General features: G+C 37.3%; 1 long non-coding RNA gene across 1 annotated transcript; it reads left to right on the top strand.

The window, feature by feature from the left end:
* Positions 1 to 997: 997 nt before the first annotated feature.
* On the top strand, positions 998 to 1,618 carry LOC131622542 (uncharacterized). The gene is made up of 3 exons (XR_009289928.1): positions 998 to 1,109; positions 1,229 to 1,408; positions 1,531 to 1,618. It is a non-coding gene; the product is annotated as an uncharacterized LOC131622542 (long non-coding RNA).
* Positions 1,619 to 19,095: the final 17,477 nt, after the last annotated feature.

Genomic DNA, 19,095 nt, shown 5'->3' with positions numbered 1-19,095 from the left:
TTAAAGAAATAATTATGATAAGATAAGCCCAAAGATGGTGAGGAAGACTAAGAAGAAACAATAATTAAAAGGTAGAACTTCTAATATAAATGAATAGAAAAAAAGTATAATCAAAACCATAAAAAAAAGAAATTAATAGAATATTGAAACTGTTAAGAAACTTGTTTAATATATATATGTAAAAATATATTATCCGTAATGGGAAGTTGAACTATATAAAAAAAAACTTGGAAATAAATTTAATAACTGAAAGGACGGAAATTGATTTCAATAAAAAAATATATTTGGAAAACCTAAACATTTTCACTTGGAAAACGTAACTTTCTAGAGAAAACGTTAATAGCAAAGTCTCGGTGTCTGGGTCTTTGTTTCATAGTTACTTTGAAAGGTTATTTTGTTCTAGATAGCACCACCTGTACGAATAATCCCATTTCATCGAAGCATATCTGTGTCAGAGAATGGAAGGAAGCTCAGTGAAGCGTTCTCGAACAACCGTTTCAAGGTAAGATGTTGTTCTTCTGTTGTCGTCCTCGAACCCACCTCTTCTCGAAAACCATAAAGTAACAGACGACATGTTGTTCTAAAGATTGTTGCATGTAGTTATAGTGGCAATAGGATTGTATTAAAGTTTTTGTAATTTGATTTCCATGCATGTATATTGATGAACCTTCAAACCCTGGATGTGATTTAGGAAAAATAAATGGGTTAAAAAAGTTAAATGTAATGTTTAAAGAATGAGCCGGTTTCTGATTGCTCGAAAAACTCTCTTTGTGCAGAGGCGAGGAAGAACGTGTTGAAATCCAGGGCATTTCGAAACGCACTCGGAGTTGTGTTCTCAAGCAAATGCTGGAAGAGTTACGTGCTGTAAAAAAAGAGAGCATGGCTGCGATTGAAGAAATCGAGGAATATACGGTGAAAAAAGAAGCAGATGTTGAGGAAGAACTTCCTGATGGATTGGAAAGAGATGCTTTGGAGCGTGAGGAGATTGCAGTACGCTGTAAGAAAGGGAAACGGAAAGAACAGGCTCAAGTCAGTGCTGGTGGGCATGGAAGAAAAACCTATCATGCATCTGTTTACCGTGCGTCCTTTCAATCATCTGCAACCAGAAGGTACTTGTTTCGTCGTTTTTAATAGTTAAAACCCAGGGTTTTAGTAACAAAGTTAAATTTTATTGTAAACCCTAGTATGTGACTAAGCATTTGTAGTTTGTTTGGACATTGTGTGGCAGAACTAAATCTTATTCGGGGTTAGGCAAACAAAACGGAAAGGGAGCCGCCGCTGCAATGAGTAATGATGGGGGCAGAATGCGGCGTGAAGTTAAGGAGAAAGCCTCAATATCTGGAACTGCTGGCAACGGTGAAAGGCGAACCCGGCAAAGAAAGTATCATGGAGTTACCAATGCTTCAAGGTAACTTTGTTGTATAATATTCTATACATAGTCGTGTAATACTAAATACTTCGCTGAAGTATTAGTTACAAATGTAAAAAGTAGGACATTAAGGACTCATATTTCTTATTGAATTGTTGTAGGGATGGAGGAGCTGACACATATTTGGAGAAGGTGAAAGGGAAAGCAAAAGTTGTTGGAATGAAGGTGAAAACAGAACCTGTTGTTGAGGAAGACGATACGCGTGGCCCTGCAACAAATGTTTTGGGGCGTGAAGCGATTTCAGTAGTCAGTGAGAAAGGCAAAGGGAAACAACAGAATCCGACCATTGCTGCAGGGCATGAACGCAGAAGGTATCATGAGTCTGTCAAAATTGCATCCTTCCAACCATGTGGTTCTCGAAGGTATTTATTTATTGTGGATTGTATTAGCCATATTCATTAAAGTATGTATTAGCCGCTAGTTTAATAGGTTCAAAGGATGATAACTTAGTTGTCATATTTGTTGTTGTATGTTTATAGCAATGGAGGAGCTGACAGATTGCCGTCGAAGTTGAAAGGCAAGGACCAAGCTGTTGGAAGGTAGTATTTTATCGTTGGACCTGTTCAATATGTTTACTACTCTCGCAAAAAACCTAACTTATGAATGTTTTATATATTTCTTAATGTCTTATTTATGTAGGAGTTCGGCTCCAAAAACAGTAGCTGCTGAAGGTGTTCGTCGTCGCGAGGAACAGGTGATTGTGTCTGAAAGGCCTTAGCATGTGGATTGCAGTCGTCCAACATAATCTTCAACTTAGATACAATATCCCTGTCTATGTTGTCGTTGTCACTGCAAGTTTAGTAGAAATATAAAAAGTGTTGTTATTATTCTGTTATAGTGGGGAATGTTCAAAGATATAGCTATGACCATATACAAATACCTGAAACACTTCACTCGGTTTTCTACCTCATTGTCGGTGTCAAAAATATAAAGTTGTGCAAATTGCGGAGAGTCTCCATCTTCTGGTATCAATGTACCAATTCGATGACAAGTTTGACCGTGCAGTCTTAAAGTAGGGGGGCCTCCTCCATCAGCTAAAGTTGTGTCGAATTTCATTCCAGGTGACGTGAATGAAAACATTGCATTGTAAGTCCGGATGTTGGCCTGGTAGTTTCGACTTTCCGAAGATGTCCCGTTGTATAAAAGATTTTGCAGCAGTTGCGGCGGATCATTTAGTAACGGCAACACAACTTTGCCACTCCTACAACATCGACTGAATCTTGGTACTGTGCTATGACGTGTATTTGCTTTGCGTTCCTGGTACCACATTACGGCGTGGCAAGAGTGACATTCCCAAACCCGATCGCCTATGTCAGAATATTCTGTGTTGCAATGGTCATGTGAATATTCAGAGTATTTATATAGTTTAAGATAAAATGTGACATAAATGATATAGTTAGGAAGTTACACATACCTTCTAAATGTGAATCTACCAATGGTTCGTTATCAACTTCGTCATCACCGTCAGAACTATGACACAAGTTTTCATCTTCAGAATTTGAATCTGAATCATCTGAAAGATAAGCCGCTGTTGGCGCTGTTGGCAATGTCCTTGATGCAGTATGAGATGTGATGGGGGCGTTAGAAGTAGACGGCTCGTCGGTGTTACGGAAAGGTCGAACTGTTTGGTTGAAACTTGCGAGAAGGTTGTGTCCAGGATTGAACCTGAGCCTGGATTTTTTATTATTTGAACTTGTTTGACATACATGTCTATGCGAGGGTGCAGTGTTTATCAAGTTAGATAGATTTGCGGTAAGTGGTAAACGCTGGCGGGATGTCGGTGTTTGGGTAGGGATTAAAACTGGTGGATTGGTGTCATTGAGATTTTCCTTGTTTGACATATTAGATGCACTTCTTTTGTTAGATAAGATTATCCTCCTCTTCTTTCTAGCCATGGAAGGTCCAGTCAAAACGGGTAAAATGGGTTGATTATTAGAAGTAGAAGGGGTTCCATTTGTAGCTGTGTGTGGAGCCATATAAAACGCAGAGTGATCACCAGCATATAAGTTGCCATGTTGAAGAGAAGTTGGTTGTGTGCTGATGGTAGGACGTTGCTGCCAAGTATTACGACGTGAGCGTCTCTTTGCGGATAGTATAAGCATTCTCCTTCGTCGGGCAAAATAAGAAGCTGCGACGGTATTTGCATGATCAGACTCCATTGATGCAAGGTAGGCGTTGATCAAATAGGTTCAAAACATAATAAGAAACTGTAAGGTGGAAACTGAAAAGAATAAAAACAACAATTTGTACTGAACACAAAAAGTGAAGAACTTGCAAAATATGATATTGAAACTTATGCAGTAGGTGAAATGATATGCAAGATGTTTTCAAAATTTTGGAGGGCAACCTTGAAAATAATTAAATTCCCGCGTAGAAAGCATCAAAGAGTGAAAACAAACTAACACTTTTTTACAAACATTTGAAATTATATTATTATAATAAAATGAGTTATTTTAAATTGAAAGGCATAGAAAATAGCATTGGAAAGATAAATAATGATGATGACTATGAAAATGGTGGCGTGTACTGTTCACCTTTAGGCTATATTTTACTTGGATATTGTTAGAACAAGATTTGTTCTTATCAATTATCTTAGTTTTGATGATAACAATAATATGAATTTTGCTTAAGATAATATGGTACTCTAATCCAATGCAATTTCCCTTTCAGGAAATATATATAAAGAGTACGCATAATTCAGCGCTCAGAAGTTGTGTCTCAAATGGTTCAGCATGCAACATCAGAACATGGTCTGGCAAGACATCAGAAGATGGTCGAAGCAGAATCAGAACATGGGTCTATGGAAGCATCAGAAGAACATGAGATCAGAAGCACTGAAGATCAGAAGATGGTATCACGCAACAGAAGCACTTCAAGATCAGAAGATCAGAAGATGCTATGCACCAAGCTGTTTTGACTCTGATGATATTCAAACGTCGTATTCACAAACATCAGATCAGAAGGAAGTACAGGTGGCAGACTACGCTGACTGACAAAAGGAACGTTAAAGCTACTAAAGGCAACGTCAGTAGACACAGCGTGAACAAGGCTCGAGGTAGTTGACAAAAGCGTATAACATTAAATGCAATGCTGTACGGAACACGCAAAGCATTAAATGCACTCAACGGTCATCTTCTCAACGCCTATAAATATGAAGTTCTGATGAGAAGCAAGGTTACCAATTCTTAACAACTCTGAACGAAAATAAACTTGCTGAAACGCTATTCAATCAAAGCTCAGAATCTTCATCAACTCACTACATTGCTGTTGTAATATCTTAGTGAGATTAAGCTTAAACGATAAGAGAAATATCACAGTTTGTGATTATAGCTTTTAAGAAGCATTTGTAAACTCTTGAATAGATTACATTAAGTTGTAAGGAACTAGAGTGATCGTGTGATCAGTATACTCTAGGAAGTCTTAGCAGTTGGCTGAGCAGTTTGTAACTAGAGTGATCAGGTTGATCAGTAGACTCTAGAAAAGTCTTAGAAGTTGTCTAAGCAGTTGTTCCTGGAGTGATCAAGTTGTGATCAGAATACTCTAGAAGACTTAGTCGTGGACTAAGTGGAAAACCATTGTAATCCGTGCGATTAGTGGATTAAATCCTCAGGTTGAGGTAAATCATCTCTGCGGGGGTGGACTGGAGTAGCTTCGTTAACAGCGAACCAGGATAAAAATAATTGTGCAATTTATTTTTATCGTCCAAGATTTAAAGTCACACTTATTCAATCCCCCCCTTTCTAAGTGTTTTTCTATCCTTCAATTGGTATCAGAGCGCCGGTTCTAAGGTGCAAGCACTTAACCGTGTTTAGAAAAGATTCAGGAAGAGAAAAACGCTTCATTTAAAAGATGGCTGGTGAAACTCCGACAAATCCACCTGCATCTACATCTGGCTCTGCTGAGCAATACAACGGTAACAATGGTTATACAAGACCGCCGGTATTTGAGGGTGAAAACTTTGAATACTGGAAAGATAAACTGGAAAGTTACTTTCTTGGTCTAGATGGTGATCTATGGGATCTTCTGATGGATGATTACAAACATCCAGTAAATGCCAGTGGCGTAAAGCTGACAAGGCAAGAAATGAATGATGATCAAAAGAAGCATTTCAGGAATCATCATAAATGCAGAACTGTTTTGCTGAATGCTATTTCTCATGTTGAGTATGAGAAAATATCAAACAGGGAAACAGCCTATGATATATATGAATCCTTGAAAATGACTCATGAAGGAAATGCTCAAGTCAAGGAGACAAAAGCTCTTGCCTTAATCCAGAAGTATGAAGCCTTCAAGATGGAGGATGATGAAGACATTGAAAAGATGTTTTCGAGATTTCAAACTCTGACTGCTGGATTGAGAGTTCTTGACAAAGGATACACCAAGGCTGATCATGTAAAGAAGATCATCAGAAGCTTACCCAGAAGATGGGGTCCGATGGTGACTGCATTCAAGATTGCGAAGAATCTGAATGAAGTTTCTCTGGAAGAGCTGATCAGTGCCTTGAGAAGCCATGAGATTGAGCTGGATGCAAATGAGCCTCAAAAGAAAGGTAAATCTATTGCATTAAAATCTAATATCAAGAAATGCACTAACGCTTTTCAGGCCAAAGAAGAAGATCCTGAAGAATCAGAATCTGAAGAAGAAGATGAACTGTCCCTGATCTCCAGAAGGCTAAATCAACTCTGGAAGACCAAGCAAAGGAAGTTCAGAGGCTTCAGAAGTTCAAGGAAATTTGAACGTGGAGAATCTTCTGATGAAAGAAGATTTGACAAGAAGAAGGTCATGTGCTATGAATGCAATGAGCCTGGACACTACAAGAATGAATGTCCAAATCTTCAGAAGGAAAGTCCCAAGAAAAAGTTTCATAAGAAGAAAGGTCTTATGGCAACCTGGGATGAGTCAGAAGATGATTCAGAAGATGAGCAGGCCAACTGTGCGCTGATGGCGACAGAAGATGACGGATCAGAATCTACATCAGAATCAGATTCTGAAGAGGTATTTTCTGAACTTACTAGAGATGAGTTAGTTTCCGGTCTAACTGAACTTCTGGAACTCAAGTCTCAGATTAGTCTCAAATACAAAAAGCTGAAAAAGCAATTTGAATTTGAAACAAAGAAGCTTGAGTTGGAGAATTCTGAATTAAAAGAAAAACTTTTAAAATTATCCAATAATGTTGGATCTCCTTCTGATTCAGAAAAATCCACTCCCAGTCTAAACCATATTCTGAAAGAATATGATTTAAGTTTCAGGAAGTTCTTATCTAGAAGTATTGGCAGAAGTCAGCTAGCTTCTATGATATATGCCGTATCTGGGAACAAAAGAGTTGGCATTGGTTATGAGGGTGAAACCCCATACAAACTTGAACCTGTTGATGAAATGAAACTCACATACAAGCCATTGTATGATCAGTTCAAGTATGGCCACTCTCATGATATTAGGCACACTTCACATGCACAAAGTTTTCACATAACACACACCAAGAAGCATGTGACACAACCTAGGAAATATCATGAAACTCATATTAAAAATTATCATGCTGTTCCTCCTATTGCTTATAATGTCAAACCCAAGTTCAATCAGAACTTGAGAAAATCTAACAAGAAAGGACCCAAGAAGATGTGGGTACCAGAGAAAAAGATTATTTCTTTTGCAGATTCTCTTGATAACAAAGAAGACAACATTCAACATGACATGACACCTGGACTCAAGTTGCTCTCATCACTTAAAGGGAAGAAAGATTGTCTTCCAAGTTCTGGTTCTTAAATCTGTTGAAGAAACTATGTTTGTAGGAATTCAGAAAAGAAGCATATTAGTCTTGGAACCATCTATGATGTTTGCCTCTAAGGCTTTGATGTTTCTTTCTTGATTATTCTGATTGCTCTAAATGCTACAGAATATACAACATTGAAACATTGATTGTGGACAAATCAATAAACATCTGTTTTGATGATAAACTTGTTTCTGATGAAACAAAGAGCTTAAGAATTTCTGCAGATACAGTTTTGTCGTATCAGAAGCTGCAGAACAAAGAAGTAAACCTCCAGAAGCTGTGTACATCAGAAGTAATGGATCAGAAGATCATTCAGACTTATATCAGCACACTTCAGAAGGAGTATTTCCAGAAGAGAAATTAGATCAATTCAGAAGCAGTAATCAGAAATTGAAGGCGTAAAATCTCTCTGATATTTACAGCTGTCATCTATTATCTGATGATGAACATGTATCTGTACGGTTAGTACAAAGCGTGCAGTTGAAAAGACGCCGACCTAGGTAACTGTTTTAAATCATTTCATTTACCACGTTCTCTCTCCTCACGTCACTCATCATTTAATAAAATTGATTTCCTTTGATTCTGGAACTGTTCAATTTATATTTCTTATTTTTTTTCAAATCCGTCTTTATATATGCTTTTCAAATCATATCATACATCTTTTTCGCTCCTTTGTCTCTCTCTCTCTCATTGCATTCTCTCGTTTGAAAAGTTCTTAGCTGTTCTCTAAAAACCCTAATCGAAAACCCAGTTCGCTTCTCTTGCTCGTTTTCGTTCATTCTGCATCAATGGCTGCCTTCTCATCCCAAAATGCTGAGTCATCTGTTTCTCATCATCTCCAAGAAGAAACGTTGCAACTTACTCCTGTTGTTGCATGCTCTATTCCCAAGAACAAATTAGAAGTTCTATGTGAACTTATTGTTGACTTTGACAACCTTGAAGAACATGGATTTAATCTTAAAGAAGACATCATCTTTCAAGGATGGACCTCGTTGTTTGCTGAGTTCGTTGGCCCAGTTTATCCAGATCTTGTCAAGGAGTTCTGGGCACATGCTGTGGTTGCTCCAAAATCAATACTTTCCTTCGTCCATGGAAAGTTTGTTGTTATTACTGAAAACATCCTAAGAGTGATGTTTGATTTGAAGAACGCGGAAGGAGCTTTTGAAATCGATAAAAGGGAAGATTGGGAAGATGTTCTATCCACTCTCTATTCAAATATCAAGAAAACAAAACACGTCAAGGAGTTGAGAGATATCTACAAAATCTGGACAAAGATCATTCTTGGGTGCTTCTACCATAGGAAAGCAACACATGCCGCTGACTTCATAAACAATGAGCAAAAATATATTCTTTATTGCATTGCCACTCAGAAGAAGGTTGATGTGGTTTACATTATCTTCAACCATATGTGGAAAGCAGTAAAGGATTCCAGAAACGCTTTCAGAAAAGAAAATGGTGGAACAATCATTCCTTTTGGTAGAATTATTACAAACCTTCTGGTGCATTCCAAGATTGTTGAGAGTCTGGAATCTGAAGGCATTGTGAAAGACCTTGCTGTCACATCTGGGGCTTGTCTGAACGCATTCACTTTAAAGAGGATGAACGTGATTAAGGCTATCATTAAGACTCCTCAACCTCTTGCTGGAACAACAATCAGAAGAGAGCCAGTTCTAGCTGAATTCAAAACCTTCTTCAATAGTGAGGTACCACAAGTCAGAACTAAGTATCTGAAATCACAAAAAGAGGATAAGAGTCTTAAAGATCAAGACAAAGGTGCTCCTATTAAAGTGAATCGTAAGAAGGAGGAAAGGACCAAAAGAAAATTTGATCATCCTGCTGCTACCACCAAGAAAGAAGTGGTCCCAGAAGAAGTGATTGCAAAGGCTGTTAAGGCTGTCTCTGCTGATTTTGAGAAGAAAAAGAAGGAAGCTGAGAAAAAGAAGAAGAAGTCAAATAACAATGCTGAAGTTGTTGAAGTTGTTGAGAAGAAGAAAATCAGAAAAAGGAAGATGATTATTCAAAGCTCAGATGAAGAAAATGCTGCTCAAGAGGCTGAGAATCAACCAGAAGTTCTGGCTTATGTCAGAAGGAAAGAAATCGCTAGCGGCAAAGCAAAGGTTATTGAAGAGCCGAAGAGTAAGAAGCAGAAAAAGACTGAGGATGTGGCCAAAGCTTTTCTGAGGGGTTCCAAAGGTATATGCATTTCTGAACCAAATTCTGTTCCTGCTTATTGTTCAGAAGCTGCACCAATAGAGATTGTCCCTACACCTGAACCAGAAAAAGCCTCATCAGAATCACCTGTTTATGTCCATGTTCTTACACCTCCATCTTCTCCTTTAACCATTCCTTCCTCTCCACCTACCATAGATCCTGTTCTGGATATACAACCCCTTCAAACTCTCTTTCCATCTCAACCTTCTCTCAATACCACTCTTGAACATACTCCCTCCACCTCTCAAAACAATCCTTGTGATTCTCCTTTTCCAACCTCTGCATCACATGAGCAGCTGCTCCGTGATTGCAACTACACTCCCAAGCCTCGTCCTGAAGCTGAAGTGGTAGTGTTAGATTCTGATACTGAAGCAGAATCTTCTTATAGGTTGGATAGAGAACCTCTTCCATACTTCACCTCCAACCCTGCCTTTTCAAAAACCCAAATAAAATCCCGCCCTGTATATCCTATTGGTGTAGTTTTTGAAAACATAAAGAAGAATCTCAGAAGTATCTTTGATACTCTCAGAATTGCTGAAAGTTCTGGATTGAATGATGTTGCTATGCGGAACTTCTGGAGGATCTTTCGCAGAAAATCAGATGCTCTGTTTTTAGAACTTCAGGAAGCCTGTGTAGCTGCTGCCCCACGGCCTCGTGGAATTCTGAGGAATTATGAAGACTTCTGGTTTGCTCGCCTCAAAGGAAGATATCTTTTGGAAGAGAAGCCCTTTGTGGATGAATTGGAAGTATTGAGACTGACTGCTGCAATGGAAGCAAACCCATGCAGGGACATGGTTATCTTTGTTCCTGATTGTCATACCCCAAAATTTGCCCACACTTTTCAAAAATTCAAAACTATTTTTAAAATTGGATTTTATAAAATCTCGGGTTCATTTACATTGATATCCTGAATTTTATAAATATTCGATTTAGAGTCTATTTTAAAATATAATAATTTACTCTTAAATTATTTATATTTTAATGAATAGCAAAATACTGGCCGATGCTTCATACACTTTCAATTGGCTTTTTTATTTCGAATAAATAATATAGCCTAATTGGTAAACAAGTAAGGCTGACAGGTACAAGGTCTCGGGTTCAAATCCCACTTCTGACATTTTCCATTTTTATTTATTTCTAACTTTATTTTAGTAGTATTCCACTTCTGACATTTTCCATTTTTATTTATTTCTAACTTTATTTTAGTAGTATTCCACTTCTGACATTTTCCATTTTTATTTATTTCTAACTTTATTTTAGTAGTATTTTATTAAAAAATCACAAAAATAATTTTATTATGTTAATTTTCGTTTTTTATTTTAATTTTTTATTATTATTAATTATTAATTTTTTCCATTATATTCACAAAAATAACAAAAAAAGACTTTCCAATTAATTCCAAAATATTCACACGTTAAAATCTTCAAACATACCAAAACATCTTCAAGACAAAAATCTTCAAATATTAAAAGGGATTAATCATGGTTGACTAGGCTCATTATATCAATTAATATCTTGTTTGATACCATTTGGGCAAATTTATGAGATTATAAAAACTCATTCACGTACAAACACCAGGAAGGGAGACTTTTCTCAAATCATTTTCCCAACAAACAAAAAACCTTGTCTTTCTCAATGCACCATGAAACTATCTTTTACAATACAAACCTATATCACTTAAATCACATCCTAATCTACCATCAAAACCACAATATGTAAATATATTCCTCAGAAATAAAAGTTTCATCCTTTTTTGTTAAAATCATCCACCTTCACATAATCTAACCTGCAGAAATCACATGATGCTTAACATCACAATTAATCCCACCAAATAACCATTTCAAAATTCATGATAATTCTATCTTTATTTCATTATTAGTACTACTTTTCTTTTTTTCAGTTTGTTTACAGGTTGTGAAAGAAAAACAAAATACAATAGAGAAAGAGAAACAAAACAGCCGCACACAAGAACCGCCACCAAATCCGCAACCACCGCCTTGCCGATGACCGCGAAGCTCCGCTATCACCGGATTCGGAGAAGAAGCCACCGCACCGCGCGTCCAGCCCTCCCAATCGCATCACTACGAACGCCGTCGGAGGGCCACCGACGTTCTCCTCGGAGCCACCAGCCTCCTTCCACCGTGCACTGCAGCTGCCGCGATAACTTCAAGATTCAGCCGCGATTAGATCCGGCAATCACAATTGTCGTTGGTTTGTTTTGTCCTTCCCATTTTCAATTCATGTTTCTCTCTATTAATGTGTGTTTGCATCTTTTCTCTTGTGCTGAATTTTAAGATGAAGAAGAGGAATTTTGCTCTGTGAGAAGAAGCAAAGTGAGGAGTTTGTTTCTTTGAAAAAGAAAGAAGAGTACCACACATCTTTCTCTCTCTACGTATGGGTGTATGTTGTATTGTTCCTCTTGCTGATTTTTTTTAATTATAATTAAATATGCCACGTGTCTTGGTGTTATTGGATGAAGTTTGATGTTGAAAATGTCAAAGGAATTAAGTGTTGTTATCATTATGAAAAATACACCATATATCTAGCTTGAAAGTGAATTAAAAACTCAGCATTAGAATTTGATTTAGGCCCATATGTTGATCTAATAAGAACATTCTCTATTCCTTGTGCACCCATATTTTCTTTATTTAAATTTTCTTGATCAATTTAGTTATACTAATTCATTTTAGTTTATTTAAGTTTATGTGTTTTAATTTATTTCATCAGTGATTATTATTCAAAACACACAAAAAAAATGTTTCTCTCTTTATTAAAATACAAAGATATTATTGTTAATTAGATTTTCTTTTTAAATCTCAAAAACACCAAAAAGGTATTAGTTAATTTATTTTTATTAATATTCAAAAAATACAAAAATATTTTAATTATTATTTGTTAGAATTTAATACGTTTGCTATCTCTTTAATTTTTAAATTAATTGTTGCTCATATTTTTGTCATTTTAATCATGCATCATTTGATATATTGTACTAACATTTTTCGTGTTTGTGCGAGGTACTACCTCCTTTGAGGACTCGGACTATTTTGGGGATACTCATAAGTTTTCGTATACATTAATTATTTCATTCCATTTTAATTTCTATTTGGGTTTTGTATTAATTCGTAATTTTCATCCCCTATTCGGCAAATTGTAATCCCCTCCCCGAAGCCTTGTAATAGCGTAGAAACTTTATTTTCCGCTCTTTATTTCCTGCACATATTTAACTGTTTAGATGTATGCCTTAGGATTGTATGACAAGATAAAACTAATCTTTAGATCACCTTTAATTAAAAGATAAATAAAATAACTGAACATAACACACGTGATTGCTGCACACACTCACCTCTAGGGTACGCCCCTCTCGGTTGCCTTACGAATAAAGGTCGTGTCCCTCGAATATAGAGGTATCTAAGCGAACGTCCCTCGATAAACAAAATCATCAAAGATCATAGTCCCTCGAATTGCTGCCTACAAAAATATGATCTTGTCCTTCGAACGGTTGCCTAAACGAAAGATGATTTGTCCCTTTGATATCGCTAAAGGTACCTCTATCCTGTTGCCTTCAAACGACCTTCGATGACCCGCACGTCCAATATAACAAGGACTACCTACTCCTATATAGTATGGATAGTCCTGGGAACTTTAAAAATTACATAAAAAGACCAATCAATTAGGGTAGTGCTCTTAAACTGCCTAGCTCAATAAAAACATCTTTTCAATACTATTTCAAAAAGACTAAGGCTACGCATTTACGCTAAAGTCCTTATGCTCCTTTCAAAACAAACAAACAAACAAAACATGAGCTAAGCAAGTTAAGAGCCCGTAGATAACTACGGATGAAAAGGGTGCTTGCACCTTCCCTTTTCATAACTTACCCCCCGAGCCCGTTTTCTTTCAAAAAGGTCTTTTTCTGTACTTTTTACCTTTCCTAAAATTGGACAAAATAAAAGTCGGTGGCGACTCTTGCTCACCGCAACATTGTTGCATAGTAAAAATAAAAGTCAGTTCACCGAGTTACAGAACTGGCGACTCTGCTGGGGAGTCTTTAAGAGGGGTTTACCTTAGGGCTTAGATCACTAATATGTTTGTTTGATTGTTTTAATTATCATGGTTGCTTGGGTTTTGTGGAAGATGAATCCTATACCCGGATTCGAGTGCACTTTAAGATAGGAGCGGCATAGTCATGGAGACCTCCCTTGTGCATGCTTGGGATTGGTCAAAATGAAGTTCGCGCTTGAGTTAGGCCTCCATTGGTTATTGTGTACCTCTTTTGCATGAGAGAGGTTTACGCATGTATCTTTGGGTGCGTCGGAGCTCAAGGACCTTTAGTCACCTTTAACCCACCTTAACTTTTAGGAACGTAGTGGGAGGGCTATTCTTGGTGCATGCCAAGTTATGGTCGCGACCCGATACTACAGCTCAGATAGGTTTCTTCCTAAAGTATCATTGCGTGGTATGCATGTACCATGTTCGAGGGTGCTTTAGAAGGGGCTGACAATTCTGGGTCACTAGTAGAACCCGTTGTTGATATCATCCTTATCCTTAGAAGTACCTTTGGGGAAGGGTAATCACCTGGTCATACTCCATGCAAGCTGTAAACCTAAGGACTCTTGTGTGACATGTTTGTTATCTAACCACTTGATCTCCTTGCAGGTTTTGTTTGTAGGACTTACTTGTCCGTACTACCCTATGCTTTTACATAATGTGCTGGCTAACCTTTTCAGGGATCTTTGGTATTTAGGATGCATAATTCCCAGGTACTGTTATGGAAGGACTATCAAGAGCCTTAATTCATATCAAGGGGCAAGAGGATTTATTTTCCTCCAGCCAGATGCTTTTCAAACTCGAAAGTAGAATAAACTTCTGTCAATGGGCAAGAGGATTTATTTTCCTCTAGCCAGATGCCTTCAAACTCAAGGGTACAGTTCCTATCAAGGGGCAAGAGGATTTTATTTTCCTTTAGCCATATGCCTTCAAACTCGAAAGTGACATACCCCGAATCAGAGGCTATGACCCACTGGATATGGTGAGCCTGATTCTTAAAGAAGGACGTTCAAAGACGGAAGTCGAAGTTCTTCAACAAAGCTGCAACTACATGTCAATGTTGCAAATTGGGTTCCAAAAAGATCCTTGAAATCATTGCATATACATTTGCATACATATCATTGCATAACAGGTTTCCAGACAACGAGCTTCTCATTTTCTACCTCAAATCCCTAAAGCTTGATACTTACAACTCCTTTGTGGCTTCGTCAGAATCTTCTTCTTAGAAGTAATCTTTAGTTCAGATACGAACGCTTGGTTTGGTTTCCTCTCTGGGGCACTTGGTCAGTCGATCGATAATTGCCAACCAGTCCGAGATAAAGTACAAGACCTGATTGATGCAAAGGTTATCATATTCACACCTGCAGGCCAGATTTGAAGTTCTCCCTCGACTCAATGGACCTTCTGAAGCAATAAGTCCATACGGAGAAAATCTCCTCAATGTTGGCAATTTGTAATTTCTCATGCATTTTCATGCGTAATCTTTCTTGTTCTTGTTCAATACTATGCAATACTTGTTTGTTTTTGAACTATAATAACGATGCATTGGATGTGTTTGTCTTGAAAAAATTCATTCGCTCTCGCTCTAATATGTTCTTATGTGCTTGTGATACCAAACTCTCAATGATAAAGCATGATGATTCTGAAGGGAGAATGACGAACACATAATACCTATAATCTCAAATGGTATGCTTTCGAGTAAAACCCTGTTGATGATGTACAGGCATTGTTTCAAATCCCCAAACACTGGAGATATAAGGAAGTTAATCCCTTTCCAACCCCTTTGAGCCTTGAAGTAGGAGTTTCTTTTCATTACGAAAAAACCCTCACATTTAACCTAGGGGCAGGGTAGTATTCAGTTAATTTGATTGAGTATTCAAAATTCATCAGGAGCACGCGTCTAAGGATACAAAAATGATTATCTTTCAAAAGGTTGTGGAAAAGTCGAGACCGCGATGGTCATCCCTCGCAACAGGAGGTCAAAATATGATAATGCAACAACGACTATCCCTCGTCGACCAAGAAATAAGGCAGTTACAATCTTTCCAACAAATTGAAGACGTGTCAGGATCATACGACTTGTTCAAAAAAAAAAAAAAAGAGAACGAATAAAAAAAAAGAAAGAGAAAAGAAAGCCCGCTAAGTCAATAAATTGAAAACATATGACTTAGGCAAAAATTAGGGCATCCCGCTGGACTTCAAACCCGAAATTCAAAAGAATTTGTCCAGACAAAAGTCAAGGAAAAATGAAAAAAAAACTGAAAAGAAAGGATTGCGAAACAAAAGATCCTTAACAAAAAAGTCATGTGATCAGACACCAAATACAAAAGGTAGAGTGACTGCCATGTCTAAACACCTCATCGATTCCTTAATCGTCTCAAACTCCTCTTGAAGGATGAATGCTCACATCAAGTTAACTGAACTTAGGTTGGAGAACATCATGAAGGGGGTGGGCACCAATAAAATTTTGAGCCTAAAAATCCTTTTTTCTAAAAACCGTGAACCTGGCCACGTTACAACCCTCAAAAGTCCTAACTGAAGCAGGGTTAATTCGAAAGCATACTTCACGAAAAATATGGTAAACTGACTCCTAGGAGTTTTGCTAAACACTTGAGTTGGTATCACACCATATTTCCCAAAAAAAATTGATGTTTTGACATCCTTTCAAAAAAATTCTTCTTTAAACTTCAAGACAAACATGCACCTTGCATTAGAATTATATTTCTCATACTAAACATTCTTTGCATATGAACAAGTATTTGACACCAGGAAAGCTTCCATCATGAGCTGCTAATGAAAATTTTAATCCTTTCAAAGGACAAGTTGTCTTCAGAACTTCGTTGGGTTCGAGCGAGAATATCTCAAATTCTGATCACCCTCAGGGGCACAAAAGCAGTTGGATACTTCGTTGAGTAATAGTTTAGTCAATCTGGGGCAATCAGGTCAAGACTCGAAGACTCTCTCAGAAGTATTGATCAATCAGGGGTATCGTCCCTAAACTCATGATACTGGGGCAGGTTGCTTGTGGTAGCATAAAACTCAGAAAGTCCTCCCGACAGACAAAGTCGCTTCAAAAGCGCATCAAAAGCGGAAATGTTTCCTACGACTGACTCAGTTGGCTAAAACGCCAATATGTACAAGGGGCATGACATGTTATTGTCCAATTCATCTGGGGCAGTCAAGTCGAGATTCAAATAATCTCTCAAAGGCGCTGAACAATCAGGGATTTATTTTCCCCGCCAAACACGGCTACAATTTACTGTCATCATTAACAATATTTTGCATTCATACATCATACACCTCATGGCATATGCATAACACTCTCATTCATTTCAAAAAACATACAATACATTACATGCATTATGACATTGCACAAAAGCTAACTTTTCCTTTCAGGTCGACCAACCGGTCATGAAAATATCATTTACAAAACCAATTTCTATCAAATATACAGTCTGGAAGCTTGAACCCCAGATTCTCAACAGATATGCTCCGGAAGCTTGAACCCCGGATGATCTGAATTCTACGCCAGAAACGTTCCGGAAGCATGAACCCCGGATGTTCTGAAATCTACGGCAGATATATTTCGGAAGCTTGAACCCCGAATGATCTGAATTCTACAACAGATATGTTCCGGAAGCTTGAACCCTGGATAATCTGAATTCTATAACGGAAACGTTTCGGAAGCCTGAACCCCGGATGATCTGAATTCTACGCCAGAAACGTTCCGGAAGCATGAACCCCGGATGTTCTGAAATCTACGGCAGATATGTTTCGGAAGCTTGAACCCCGAATGATCTGAATTCTACAACAGATATGTTCCGGAAGCTTGAACCCCGGATGATCTGAATTCTACGCCAGAAACGTTCCGGAAGCATGAACCCCGGATGTTCTGAAATCTACGGCAGATATATTTCGGAAGCTTGAACCCCGAATGATCTGAATTCTACAACAGATATGTTCCGGAAGCTTGAACCCTGGATAATCTGAAATCTACGACAGAAATGTTCCGGAAGCATGAACCCCGGATGTTCTGAAATCTACGGCAGATATGTTTCGGAAGCTTGAACCCCGAATGATCTGAATTCTACAACAGATATGTTCCGGAAGCTTGAACCCCGGATAATCTGAAATCTACGACAGAAACGTTCCGGAAGCATGAACCCCGGATGTTCTGAAATCTACGGCAGATATGTTTCGGAAGCTTGAACCCCGAATGATCTGAATTCTACAACAGATATATTCCGGAAGCTTGAACCCCGGATAATCCGAAATCTACGACAGAAATGTATCGGAAGCTCGAACCCCGAACATCTATAAATCTCTATCCCAGATATACGTTTGGAAGCTTGAACCCCAAACATTCTGAAGATCTATCATATACACACCCTGGGAAGCATGAACCCCCCACTCAGCTAGATGGCATCTCTAAGCCCATCTCCGCTAAAAATCCCTACATCCGCAAGGGCAAATTTCTTGGTATTCTAGTGTTCAATCCTCTTCCACCTTCAGATTCCGACTGGCACACAAGCCAATCTACATCCTCAGGTTTAAGAAGATTGAACAGGGGCAGCTGTCATACCCCAAAATTTGCCCACACTTTTCAAAAATTCAAAACTATTTTTAAAATTGGATTTTATAAAATCTCGGGTTCATTTACATTGATATCCTGAATTTTATAAATATTCGATTTAGAGTCTATTTTAAAATATAATAATTTACTCTTAAATTATTTATATTTTAATGAATAGCAAAATACTGGCCGATGCTTCATACACTTTCAATTGGCTTTTTTATTTCGAATAAATAATATAGCCTAATTGGTAAACAAGTAAGGCTGACAGGTACAAGGTCTCGGGTTCAAATCCCACTTCTGACATTTTCCATTTTTATTTATTTCTAACTTTATTTTAGTAGTATTCCACTTCTGACATTTTCCATTTTTATTTATTTCTAACTTTATTTTAGTAGTATTTTATTAAAAAATCACAAAAATAATTTTATTATGTTAATTTTCGTTTTTTATTTTAATTTTTTATTATTATTAATTATTAATTTTTTCCATTATATTCACAAAAATAACAAAAAAAGACTTTCCAATTAATTCCAAAATATTCACACGTTAAAATCTTCAAACATACCAAAACATCTTCAAGACAAAAATCTTCAAATATTAAAAGGGATTAATCATGGTTGACTAGGCTCATTATATCAATTAATATCTTGTTTGATACCATTTGGGCAAATTTATGAGATTATAAAAACTCATTCACGTACAAACACCAGGAAGGGAGACTTTTCTCAAATCATTTTCCCAACAAACAAAAAACCTTGTCTTTCTCAATGCACCATGAAACTATCTTTTACAATACAAACCTATATCACTTAAATCACATCCTAATCTACCATCAAAACCACAATATGTAAATATATTCCTCAGAAATAAAAGTTTCATCCTTTTTTGTTAAAATCATCCACCTTCACATAATCTAACCTGCAGAAATCACATGATGCTTAACATCACAATTAATCCCACCAAATAACCATTTCAAAATTCATGATAATTCTATCTTTATTTCATTATTAGTACTACTTTTCTTTTTTTCAGTTTGTTTACAGGTTGTGAAAGAAAAACAAAATA

Source organism: Vicia villosa, unplaced genomic scaffold, assembly GCF_029867415.1.
Source record: "Vicia villosa cultivar HV-30 ecotype Madison, WI unplaced genomic scaffold, Vvil1.0 ctg.000032F_1_1_3, whole genome shotgun sequence".
In the NCBI taxonomy this organism is placed as follows: Eukaryota; Viridiplantae; Streptophyta; class Magnoliopsida; order Fabales; family Fabaceae; genus Vicia; species Vicia villosa.
Note: the sequence above shows the minus strand (reverse complement) of the source record. Positions and strands in the feature narration are given on the sequence as shown.